The sequence below is a fragment of the Lissotriton vulgaris genome, chromosome 9, assembly GCF_964263255.1.
Source record: "Lissotriton vulgaris chromosome 9, aLisVul1.2, whole genome shotgun sequence".
Lineage (NCBI taxonomy): Eukaryota > Metazoa > Chordata > Amphibia > Caudata > Salamandridae > Lissotriton > Lissotriton vulgaris.
The window spans coordinates 60,665,351-60,678,325 of NC_141697.1; positions in this window are offsets into that span (position 1 = coordinate 60,665,351).

The following is a 12,975-nucleotide window of genomic DNA, read 5'->3' on the forward strand; positions in this document are numbered from 1 at the left end:
TGGTTGGGCCCAATGAATGGTCAGTCCCCGACCACTCGTGGCATTCAGATGTGCATGGGGTGGAGTTGGCTGTAGGGCCTGATGCAAATCCCCCGTAGTGCAAGGTCTTTAGCACATTGAATGCCCCGCCGACAACTATCCCCCGCCACGCATGGTCAAATGTATTGTGCAGTGTGTGGTTGGCCAAACCCCAATCGTGCATGGCCTTTAGCTGTGTGCAGTATGGGGTAGGTTGTAGGATCTAGTCTGTGATGCGCTCAACGCCCCCGCGGGTGGCCCAAACACCCCTACCCAACGCTTTCATAGATTTTTCAAATATTTTTTGGTACTGCAGCACTGCTGTGGTACTACCACCAAGCATTAACCCCCGGTTCAGTTTGCGAAGCTTACAGTAGTCTCACTGTACCAGTCTCCCCCAGGAGTCCAGTGGAACCTCAGGGGGCTGCAGTGAGTCCAGATGAGCAACTGCGGTACCCGTGGCATGAAAAAAAAATGGTTTTATATTTTGGCCTATGGGAGGGTCCTCTGGGTCCACCCCAGAAGTGCCAGGAGCTCGGGGTAATTATGTGTGTATTTTATAACTTCAGGACATAGGGATCTAGTCCTTATGTGCTTTAGAGGCAACTGCAACATTTCTTTTCATGTTACAGAGAGCCAATCAGATTATTCGATTGTGTCGACTGATCAAAATGCTTTATTTTTAAATCTGCAGTACCAGGAAAGTCGCAACCATCTACATATGCCTGTATTCTAAACCTTAGTTTCTCGAAAATGGATGAACAGAGTTACACCAAATCACAAAAAGCACACTTTCTGAGTAAAGATGTTGCTTTCTGCCCACTTTGGCTGTTTTTTCTGTATTGCTTCCCAAAATTCCTATTGAAAAATTGCATTGGAAAATGACTTCTTGGAACCCTCCCTTATTCTTGTCCACCACTTGAGGATTCAAACTGAAACTTTCCAGGAAAGAGCTTAGCTGGATGAACTTTGTTTTTAGTCAACTTTAATGAAGATTTGTCAACTCATGCCAAAAAAAGCGCTACCGATGGAAACTCTGACCTAACTCTACATATACACTAGCGATCACCACTCCGTCATTTATGTTACATATTTGAGTGCTTTTGATGCACAAAATGCAGTGTAATAAAATATTTTCCATATTTCACAATTACCCTATGAAATTTGGGTTTCATCCTCACAATGACAGCTCCTAACGACTGCCAGGGCTATAGGACATAGAGGGTCAAATTAGGCAGCAAGGGAGAAGTGTGGCTCACTGGTTAGAGGAGGCAGACCTGGAAGCAGAGGTCAGCCCGGGACCAGGGTTCAATTCCCAGCTCGGCGGGGTCTTGAGTCCTAAAATGTCCATGGACTTGACAATTCTCGCTCCGGTGCCTACCCGATTCACGGGTTCACACTCTGCGACTCTGGGCAATAGCTTGCTTAATCTCCACAGCGGCCCCTCGCGGCGGGATGCCTGGCTTTCACCTTGTGAATACCCTGCCAAGGTTATCTCACAGGGGAATACCAGGACGGGTTCCCTAAGCAAGCGCTTAGAAACCGCTCGGTGATTTGCGCTATATAAATTCCTGTACATTTACATTTACATCTAGGTTATGTGACAAATATATACAATCTATGCAGCATATTTTCTGAAAGAAACTACAATATGTAGCAAATGCAGTAAGTAGGAGGAGGGTTCCTGCAGCCTTCAACAGCCGTGGCAGAGAAGGAGGCCCCTTTGACTAACTCAGGGGAGCAGAGGATGCTGAAGAGGAGAAAGCAGTGCTTAATTTGAGTCAGTGGTTTCTGGTGCTGGGCACCAGCATTTAATCACCAACACCGGCACTTGTGACAGTCTGCCACAAGATGGAGCTGTCTGGCTAATTTAAAGATGACCACAACAACAGTTAATTATTAATTCAATATGCATTAAATTGACTGCCTGATTACCTGCTACCCAAGCCATTCTTATAGCTTTGGAGGTCTGAATTAGTCCAAAATGTCACACTTGTAGGAGTGTGATGGTCAGTAGTTGAGTTGTTACTATCATTGGCAGTCTGGCAGGTGAAATGTTTGGTAAAAGCTGCAGTGGCCTCCTGATAAGAGCCCTAGCACTTATTTTATTACAAATTAAGCATTGATGTGAATACTGGTAAATCAAGGTAAGACCTAGATTCAAACCTTTGAAGCAGTGAGCATCTAGGACTGAGAGCCAAGTGCAGAGAACAAGTCACTGCACCTCAATGTACACAGAATTCCTCGAATCTATAAAATCAGTTAATCTTATCTCATGGATTTTGTGAGCTGAATATTCTCCACACGCTCTCTCCCTCTTTGTCACCCCAATTTTGAGGATTGAGCCCACAAGCTAGTTCCTTGCTTAGTGTTCTCTAGTTTGGGGAAACAACCATTACAACGCAGTCATTACAACGCACTACCTTTACAACGCAGTTGTTACAACTCAACTGCCTTTACATCGCATTCCATTACAACACATGTCACTGCATCGCATGCCATTACAATGCATACCATTACAACGCATGTCATTACAATGCATTATAAGGTAAGTAATGGAGATTTTTTAGTTTTAGGGTGGCTATGGGTTTTGGGGTACATGAGAATAGTAATTTTCACCGGTACACTATCCAACACTTACCCTACTGTTGCACTCACTGGAGTGGGAATAGTAATTTTTGCCCCTACACTATCCAACACTTACCCCACTGTTACCCTAAAAGTATTATGCGTTGTAATGCTATGAGTTGTAATGGTATGCGTTGTAATGGTAGTTTTTAAAAATGTGTTTTAATGGCATGCTTTGTAAAAGCATGCAATGTAATGGTAGTTGCTATGTAAAAACCGCGTTGTAAAAGCATGCAGTGTAATTGTTTGCGTTGTAACGTCATTTATGCTCTAGTTTGCCTTTGTCTCGCCAGACGCGGTCGGTGTTTGACAGGAGAAATAACTGCCTTTAATCGTGGTGCGGCTGTTGAAATGTGAGTTAGATTACTGGCCTGAAGACCACTTTGTTCATTATAGTTTTTTTTTAGCTAGTTCAACATTTTTGCTTAACATTATTGAGAGAACGAGACCAACCTCTCTGACAAAATGTCACCTTTCTTCTGGGATTTGAACAATATATATATATATATATATTTAAACAACCACAGGTAGTACCTAATGTCATCTTGAATAATTGGTTGTAAAGCAGTCCCTTATCCTATTAGCAGTAGTATTTCCAATAATTATATTGGGTTTGAAAATCCTATGTGATGCTCTGCTGAATACTATGCATTAATGACATAGAAATCACCTGGCACAACTAATATCAGTGCTGATGCTGTTAAGAAGAACTGGTTTTGAATGACCACAGAGGATGGAACTGCTCAGTACCCTGGCCACACCTCTGGGAGGGCACATAGGCTCTCTCTACAAGGAGAAAGGGCTTCAGCATTTTGGATTGTGAGAGCTAGGGGCACTGTGGGATTGTTTGAAGTTGGGGAAACAGGAACTGCTGAAAAAGTGGGTAGTGTTGCCCCCGGGAACCTTTAGCCCATTGGTTAGGAAATGCAGAGGAGTCTTTCTCACCACATGCTGGTGGAACCTATAAAGCTGGACCATCACCAAGCTGTCCTCAGAAAGCAATCTGGACTAGTAGAAAATCAGAGGAGGACAGCTGTTTATTACCTGAGAGGAGCCCTGAAGGACTGTAACTGCTCCTTTTTGTACCAAAAAAGAAGATATGTACTCCACGGTTCAGTTGGGTGACCACCTGTGTGGATACAGAGGCACAACAAGTTGCAGGAGGCCTTATCCTAAAAATGTTCAGCAGGATCAGTGGAAATGGACCTGCACTGACCTTTTGCTGTTGACCTTTGCCTCACAACGCGAGCGTCTCTCAGTGTCCTCACCTGAGGTCCCGGGGACCTTACACTTTACTCATAGGCGTCATTGGGCACTAGAAGAAAGTTTGGAAACATTGAAAAACTTTTCCTCCAGAACTTAATAGTGGCATGCAGAAAAAAGCATCCGTCTGACATCTCCATGGTGTCAGATTGACTGAAAGACTTTTTCTGCATCCAGTGAAAATGTTTCAAAGCTCTTGGGCTCCACTGGCACCAACCTGCTTCAAGAGTTGAGCCTTTGGATCTACAGTGGCGCTTAGAATTTCAGCAACATCCTGCTCAAGGGGGATTTTTATTCTCAAAAAGTGACAGTCTGACTCTGCTGAGTTGGGGGGGCGGGCAGTTTTGAGTCCGTTGAGCAGGGGGACAGGGAGGGGGGGAGTTGGGGGTAGGATGGGGTTATGGTTCTTAGTTTCTACACGGGGTCAAGATTGCTACGAAGGGGCACATGAACACAAAATGCTACCGTCACGACACTGCACGCAGAGTCGCTACACGGACCTCCTGGTCCTCCATGCGCACAACTTCTCAGTCCGCATACCCGAACAGGATGGGGGAGGGCACTGATGTAGGGCGGGCGTCCCCATTGAGCCTCATGTCATGGAATGTGAGAGGTCTGGGCGTCAAAATCAAACGAGGGCTGGTCCTGCAGAGTATAAAAAGGGTGAATCCCGCCCTGGTCCTACTACAGGAAACACACCTCACAGGCACGGCCACAAGGGCCCTAGACAGGAGGGGCTATAGCATGGTGGCCCACTCTGAGTTCACGAAAGGGTCCCGAGGCACCGGGATACTAATCCACCGCTCGTCCAAATTTGTAATCCAATCAGTGGCAGTGGATACACAGGGCCGCTTTGCGGCGGTGCATGGACAATGGGAGGGAAAACCACTAAACATAGTATCGGTATACATCCCGCCGGCACTGCACACTATAGCCTTCCCGGAACTAGGTAAATTCATATTAGACCTTCCAGAGGGGACTCTTGTACTGGGCGGAGATTTTAATGCAGTGGCTCACGACTCCCTAGATCGATACCCAATACGTACGCAAACGCCGGCACACTCCAAATTGCAAGACTTCATAGAAGCACAAGGCTTAGTGGACATATGGAGGCGGCTCCACCCAGTGGACCGGAACTACACATACTACTCAACAGTTCACGACAGCTTGTCGAGGATTGACTATTTCCTGACGTTGGAAGGGGGACACCTCACTTTCACTGACTCTCAGATTAGACCGCCAGGGGCCTCAGACCACTCCCCGCTAACACTGACTCTCTCCAGTCAGGAACGGACCAATAGGCGGATCTTCCCTATCTACCCGGGATACCTTGGGGTGCCTGACATAGCCAAGACCTTGAAAAGAAACACGCGATCTTACCTCACCGAAAATGTGGGCTCAGTGGCGTCGCCTACGATCCTGTGGGAGGCCTACAAAACGGTCCTCCGCGGGCAGGCGATCTCAGTGATCGCACAGCACAAGCACACGCAGCGTCAGGAACTGATAGGTCTCGAGGGACAACTTGACAAGGCAACGCAGGACCACGAAGGGAACCCAAATGGGGACACACAACACGCGCTCCGAATAGCCCAGCAACGGCATACCGACTTTCTGCGCCGCAGAGTGAGGGACCATATGTCAGCTACTGCGAGTCGGGTGTACGACATAGGCGACAAAGCAGGGAAACTCCTGGCGTGGTTGGAGAAAGCACGGGGAGGTCAGAGGGCCATACTCCAGTTGAAAGACCCCAATGGCGAGATGCATACCAATCCGGCAAGAATAGTGGAACTCCTGGCAGACCACTTTCACTCCGTGTACACCCCTGAGTATGAGGTCACACGGGAGATGGCAGAAAGCTCGCTCTTAGGAGTGCAGACCCGCACTCTCAACCCCGACCAACGGGACGAGCTTGACTCCGACCTGACAGCGGAAGAAATACAGATGGCCATAACAGCACTACACCCGGGGAAAGCGCTAGGCCCCAACGGGGTCCCGATAGAGTGGTACAAAATTATGTCCGAAACACTATCCACACCATTGCTTGATATGTTCCAAGAGTGTCGGGAACAAGGGAGACTGCCTCCTGACCAACGCACGGCCACAATTGTTGCAATACCCAAGCCCGGCAAACCCCCTGAGGACTGCGGTTCGTACCGCCCGATTCCCTCCTCAACGCTGAGAGTAAAATCCTGGCGAAACTGTTGGCCACCAGGCTTCTGCCTCACCTGACACATTTGATACACCCGGATCAGTCGGGCTTCATGCCGCACCGGAGTACGGCGCTGAACCTGAGACGGCTGCACGGGGTGCTGGCGCGAGCCACGCGGTTGGGGGAACCAGCGGCGGTACTGTCACTAGATGCCAAAATGGCGTATGACATGGTGGAGTGGCGCTATCTCTTTGCGGTCCTGGAACATATGGGTATTGGCCCGACGTTCATATCGTGGGTCAGACTACTGTATGCCGAACCCGTGGCGCGGGTGACCGCGAACGGCCACATCTCAAGACAGTTTCCGCTGGCACGGGGCACGAGACAAGGGTGCCCACTCTCGCCACTACTGTTCGCCCTAGTGCTGGAACCCCTAGCCACAATTATCAGAACCACCCGGCTGCTGAAAGGCATACAATGGGGAGGTGGTTGGGAAGATAGAGTATCCCTATATGCCGATGACATGCTCGTCTACCTCATGGACCTCACGAACAGCATCCCGGTCCTATTGGCACTGTGCGAAACCCACGGTACAGCTTCGGGCTACAAACTTAACTGGTCCAAGTCCATAATCTTCATGGTGCAGGGCGACCTTCCAGCCTTGCCTGAGGATTGCCAATTGATCGTAGAACGCATCTCCTTTAAGTACCTAGGGATATGGATCACGAGGGATCATTCGACCTTCATGGAACTGAATCTTAAGCCCCAGCTGGAAAGGCTGAAGGCGGACGTACGCCACTGGAAGAATCTCCCCTTAACACTATTAGGTAGAGCAGCGCTCTTCAAGATGATGGCGCTGCCTCGCTTCCTCTATGTCCTGGAAAACACGCCAGCGATGGTCCCCGTATCATTTTTCCGCCACGTAGCGGCACAGCTGTCCGGCCTTCTGTGGGGTGACAAACCGGCTAGGGTTGCGCGATTGAAGTTGACCAGGGACTGGTACAGTGGAGGGATAGCCCTCCCCGACCTCGAACTGTACTACTGGGCCGCTCACCTCAAGGTGATCAACCAATGGGTCCACGCGGCACAGGATGACCCGGCATAAGAGGCTGACAGGCACCAGCTGGGCACGTCCACCCTTCTGGCCCCACTCTACAACAAAGGAATAGTGAGAAAGCTTGAGGGACCTACCAAACACACAGTAGCCATCTGGCACAAAGCGCAAAGGCGGCTGGCATGGGAGGGAGTGATCACTAATCTCACGCCACTATGGGACACAAAAGCACTCGGCAACCTGCGCAGTTCAAAAGGGTTTGCTCAGTGGGATACCATTGGGATCTCCGTGGTGGGCGACCTATGGACAAGGGAGGGCGTGCTCTCCTTTGCGACCCTGAGGGAGCAATATAACCTAGAGGTGACCGAAACATACAGATACATACAAATTAGGCACGCACTCTTGTCGGTGTTGGAACCAGGTGTTACGCTGCCGGAATCGGCCCCGTTAGAGGACCGATTGCTTACGGACTACATGGAGTCCAGTGCAACCTCCCTCACTTACCGCAAACTGATGAACAACCTGCCGGATCCCCTTGGAAAGTTGAAGGAGTACTGGGAGGATGAGGTAGGAGACCTAGATGAGGCGGACTGGAACGCAGCCCTGGCATCGCCCAGGGAGGCGGGTATTTCCACCCGATTCAGGCTGGTCCAACTCAAGGTACTACATAGGGTCTACTACACTCGCACCACACTATATAAAATACACAGGGCAGAACACCCATATTGCCTAAGGAAATGCGGGGAGGAGGGTACACTGTTCCACACTATATGGACCTGCCCAATCATACAGGACTACTGGAGGCGTGTCACACGCACGATCAGTCAGGCCCTCCACAACCCGTTCACGCCTGACCCCAGAATTTGTCTCTTGAATGTATGGGGCCCAACGGATTTGTCATTGCATGCCAAGGGCTGGGTGGTCATTGGTGTAATGATGGCAAAGCGTGATATAGCGAAGAATTGGGGGGCACTAGAGGCACCGACACTGGCGCAATGGTGCAGGAATATGGACGTACTCATGGTAACGGAGAGGGCGGTATATCAACAGAGACGTAATCCACGTAAATGGAACAGGATGTGGTCACCGTGGAATACATACAGGGGGGACATTTGTGAGCCTTTGCCCGAAGAGGAGGATGGGGACAGCTCAGGGGACGATGAGGATTTGGAGTGATAAGAGGGGGGAAGCGGGAGGCCCAGGTGCACTGCATGGCCCCGGGACCTGGGAAACATAAGGGGAGGAGAGAATGTTATTGCTAGAGACTGTCTTTAGGATTGCTGAACGCCTGTCTACAGACCATTGTTGTAATAGCCTACAGTTCGTGATCATATAATGCAAACCCTGAAGTAGCAAGTTTTAAGTTGGGGGGGGGGGGAAATAAAAAGTTGCTCTATTGATCGTAGGCAGCTGAATGTTGACGCTGCTCTACAGTGCGAATAACGGTTATTGTATACCATGTGATAGCAACAACAAAAATAAAACGTTAAAAAAAAAAAGTGACAGTCTGTTTCTGCATTAGGCGTTGAAAACATTTATGAACTTTTTGACTTCTATGCTTTCACCAGAAAAAATCCACTTGTATCTGACCAGGGCTCCATTGTGGCCACAATCACCCCAAGGTCCTTTTCTACCACTACCATAATGTTATTGGTGCTTTGTGTATTTTGGCTGTATTTTCACTTAAATCTTTTTAAAATCTTTAAAAATCTTTCTTCTGGTCTCATTTTTCTCATAAATTTTGTGTGGAGTTATATTGTGTTTGAGTTTTGTATGACTTTTTTGTTGTGTATGCACTGCTTAAATACCTTACACATTGATTTTGATTAAAGGCTGACTTCTTCGTGCCATGGTATCAGAGATTGAGCACGTTTATTTTATTTAAATATTTATGACATCTAGCAGAAGCGGTTGGGGTAGTTCTGATGGATAAAGAGATGTTGTTCTAGATTCTGGGTGCGAAGATGGAGAAGGCCATGGCCTTGTTATTTTTTTTTTTTGCACTTCTTTGTCTCCAGTGTGATGGTATTCTGGCTGCAGGATTGCCTTTAGTCACCAGACGTAGTGAGGTTGTTAACTAGGTAGGGAGTAGTACTGGTTGTGAGGGCTTTGTAGATGATGGCGCTAGTTTTGGAGATGGTGCGATTCAGCAAGAACTACATTTTCCCATCATGTATCCCACATTAGACTCATTCAAAAACACATTTTACTACTATTACCTCCCCAACCCATTTCTAAAGATGCTTGCCTCCTTCACTCATCCCAAACCTCCTGTTACAACTATCGTCTCCCTATAGACACTTTCTAGATTCTTCCCTCTTCTAACCCTACATTATCCTTTTCAATCCAACTAACAGACTCACATGTCTACCGCTCAAATTAACTCATGTTTCCATATACTAATTCACCACCAATCCTTTTGGGGCTCCCGAGTAGATTGCTACTCACTGAGAAGTGCTTTGATGCCTCATCAGGGGTAGTAAGTGCTATATAAATACAATTACAATTACAAACACTGCCGCCACTGGCCTTTGCGATTGTCCTTTGTTTTATCAGCTATTTATTCATGAACAGTAAATACATTCTAATCAGTCTAACTCCAATCAGTGCCCAATGCTAGCTGCACTTTGAGTCAATCAGTTTTTTCAAGTAAACTACTTCAAAATACACAAATTTACATAAAAAAATTCAAAAGTTCATCGAACTGTATTAAAGCGCTACCCGGGAGAGTATGCAGGCGGTGAGGGTAGAGCGCTGCTGCGGAATGCTATCTGACGAACAACCAGGCATGAAAGCCCTCCCTGAACCCCGGCAGGGTCAAAGCTGTTCAGAGTGGGAGTGGGGGGTCGTTCCAGGATTTTGCAGCCAGTTGGGAAAAGGCGTGGCCGTCTCTCCTGCTTCTATTGATGTGTGGTGTGTGGGCCAGGCAGAGAGGTGCAGAGTGCAGCTGTCTGACGGGCTGTGGTTGAGGTAATATTGGCATCTCATTTTATTATTACATTATAACCCCTCAATAGGAATATTCTGCCATATAGCAGAGTTACCTATTATTTATGCTGTCTCCTCTGACACACACACACACATACACATATATACAATTACACACACACATACATAAATGTATGTGTGGGTGTGTAATTGTATATATGTGTGTCAGAGGAGAGAGCATGCATATATAAGAAAAGTGGGTGACTCCGTTTGTTCCTTGTTGGAGTGACGGGCGGGGGAGTTATATATTGACTCTGAGAGTAAACTGAGGCCTGCTACCCAGACCTCATTGCCAGTGCTGTGACATTAGGCTGTGTATGTTTGCTTGGTTTATACCCAATTGGCATAAACTAACCTACTAGTAAGCCCCTGGTATATGATGCCAGGTTACCCAGGTAAGTTAGAGGCCCAACCCAGGAATTGCAGCAGTGGTTGTGGTGTGAAATGTGGCTCCTACCCTGCCACTGCAGGCTGAAAGGGCAGTTTTTAACTACCAACTCAGCTTTAACCATTTAAAGCAATGGCACAGTCCAGTCGTCCCGTTTAATAAATGACGCCTCTAGGGTAGGTTTATCGAGCCCAAAGGCAACATGCTGTGAATCAAAAACTGGAACATGTGGTTTTACATTTTTCCACAGCAAAAACCTGCAATTGACGTTTTTACTGTGGAAAAGACTAGTAGCTTCATTAGCAGTAGCCTCATTAGCGGTATGCAACGTTTACAACGGAATTTTTACAACGCACTACCATTAGAACGCAGGCATTACCACGCATACCATTACAACGCATTGCGCTGGGGGGCGCTCTAGGATAGGGAATAAGTATAATTTTCTATCCAACACCTTCCCTAGTGTCCACGGGGACTGGAGTTGGAATAGAAAATTATACTTGCCACTATCCAGCACCTCTAAGCGCTATGCGTTGTAACGGTATTCGTTGTAAATACCGCGTTGTAAAGGTATGCGTGGTAACAGTATGCGTTGTCATGTCATACATCCCTCATTAGCGAGTGCAGAGTTACTGACTGCCACAGCAACCGTGATTACATCTGACGGGGTCTACTAAAATTGATACTGTATGGTATCAAACAACTCATTACATTAAGCCCAACTTGATTCCCAAGTCGAAATGAGTGTAACTAGTTACAGTGTGAGATGTTGTCAACGTTTCCACTTTGTTGCCCAAAAGTCTCTTGAGCCAGTTTACGATTGCACATGAGGGCTGTCCCTGAGGCATCTTTCTGCTCTCCTGGGAAGACGTGCAAACGACTCCCAGGAAGGGACACAATAGAAGTCTGTGTGAGGTGATGTGTTACCTCTCCCTGTCAGGAAGCCAGAGGGGTGTTGGCTCAAAAGATGAGGTTGAAAGGAGAAGCCGCCATTGAAGAGAAAAAAAGGGAAAAACTTGGGAGAGGAGCTGCTCTATTGTTTAGAAAGACAGGCCTGCACTGGGGACAGAGAGGAGAGACCAGTCGTCAAACCAGTTTTTCAGAGGCATGTAGTCTCCTTGGTAGCCACACTTCATGGTTGGGCTATGGAGCTATACATGCCGGGAGAGGGATCTGCCACCTTCAGAGTGGGCATAAAAAGGGCACCATTGGCACCCAGAACTCAGATCTGGTTGGACTGGCCTGCTGCACCAAGGACCCGGCAAAGAGAGGCTGCACTGACACAGACTTCACCTGCTGAACCTGGCGGCTAGCAAAGCAGAACAGAATGTGTCTGGTATGTCCTGCTCATGGAGAAATCGACTCCTAAGCCCAACTGAAGTAGGAGACTCATCTTAAGGTCATAGTTAAGGGCTGAGTTAGTATATTTTTTTCAGAAATTAAAGCTCAAGAATTTATGTCAGTGATGGAGGACTCTAAGGGGAGGGGGATGTTGGTTGATGTATCCTGTTGCTGCTGGTTAAATTCCTAGATATTAATGCTGAAAGTTAGGGGGGTAACAGCAGAGTTAATTATTAGTAATCAATATTATGTACATCGGTATATACTGATATTAGTTTTGCAAGTGGGGGGGGGTTCCATAGGTGTTTCTTATATTTTCTGGTAGTATATATAGGCGCGGAGGGGTATGCAGTAACCCAAGTCGTGTGATTACCTGCCACACATAGGTCATGACTGACCTATTTGCCTTAGTGGGAGGCAGGGGTTGGAGAGGGTGGCAGGGGACTTGGAACAGGGGTGGGTTTGGGGTTTGGGGGGGAGTCGGCTACAGCACAGCAGAGTACTATATATGAGTAAATTCGGTAACAAAGGTGCTGCAAGGAAGAGGTGCTCAGGACGGTATCAAGGGAAAGGAGACGCAAGAAGTTTACGCTTAATGGAAATTTACACAAAAACTGCTTAATGAGTCTTATTAACCTTAGAATCGTTACAATTAACATCTGCGGGCTTAATAACCAGGCCAAGCTACAAAGGGCGGCTATTATTTTGAAATCTATGCGCGTTGACATTTTATGTGTTCAAGGGACCCATATAGAGGGCAGTAGAGGAGAGCTCCTAGAACAACTTGGGTTTCGTTTACTGGGGGCCACCAAACAAGGCACTAAGACTACAGGGGTCGCTATCCTTACCCGTAGGAATGATATCATTGTTAAAAAAAAGCTTTTACATAAATGGGATTGGTGGGTCGTATTGGACTGCATATTTGCCGGGGAGCCTTTCACTCTGTGCTCGGTGTACGGCTCGACTGCCGACGATCCAGAGCCTTTTGAATATTTAGATGTTTAGCTAGTCAACTGGCCAGCCCCACTATTAAGGTGTGGCGATTTTAATATCAACGGGCTCGGTGGGTTGTGGGGCAGTATGGGAGATATATTTTCTGGCCGTAAAACGAAGGTCTTCAAGGCCCTTACTAATATAGTTAGAAAC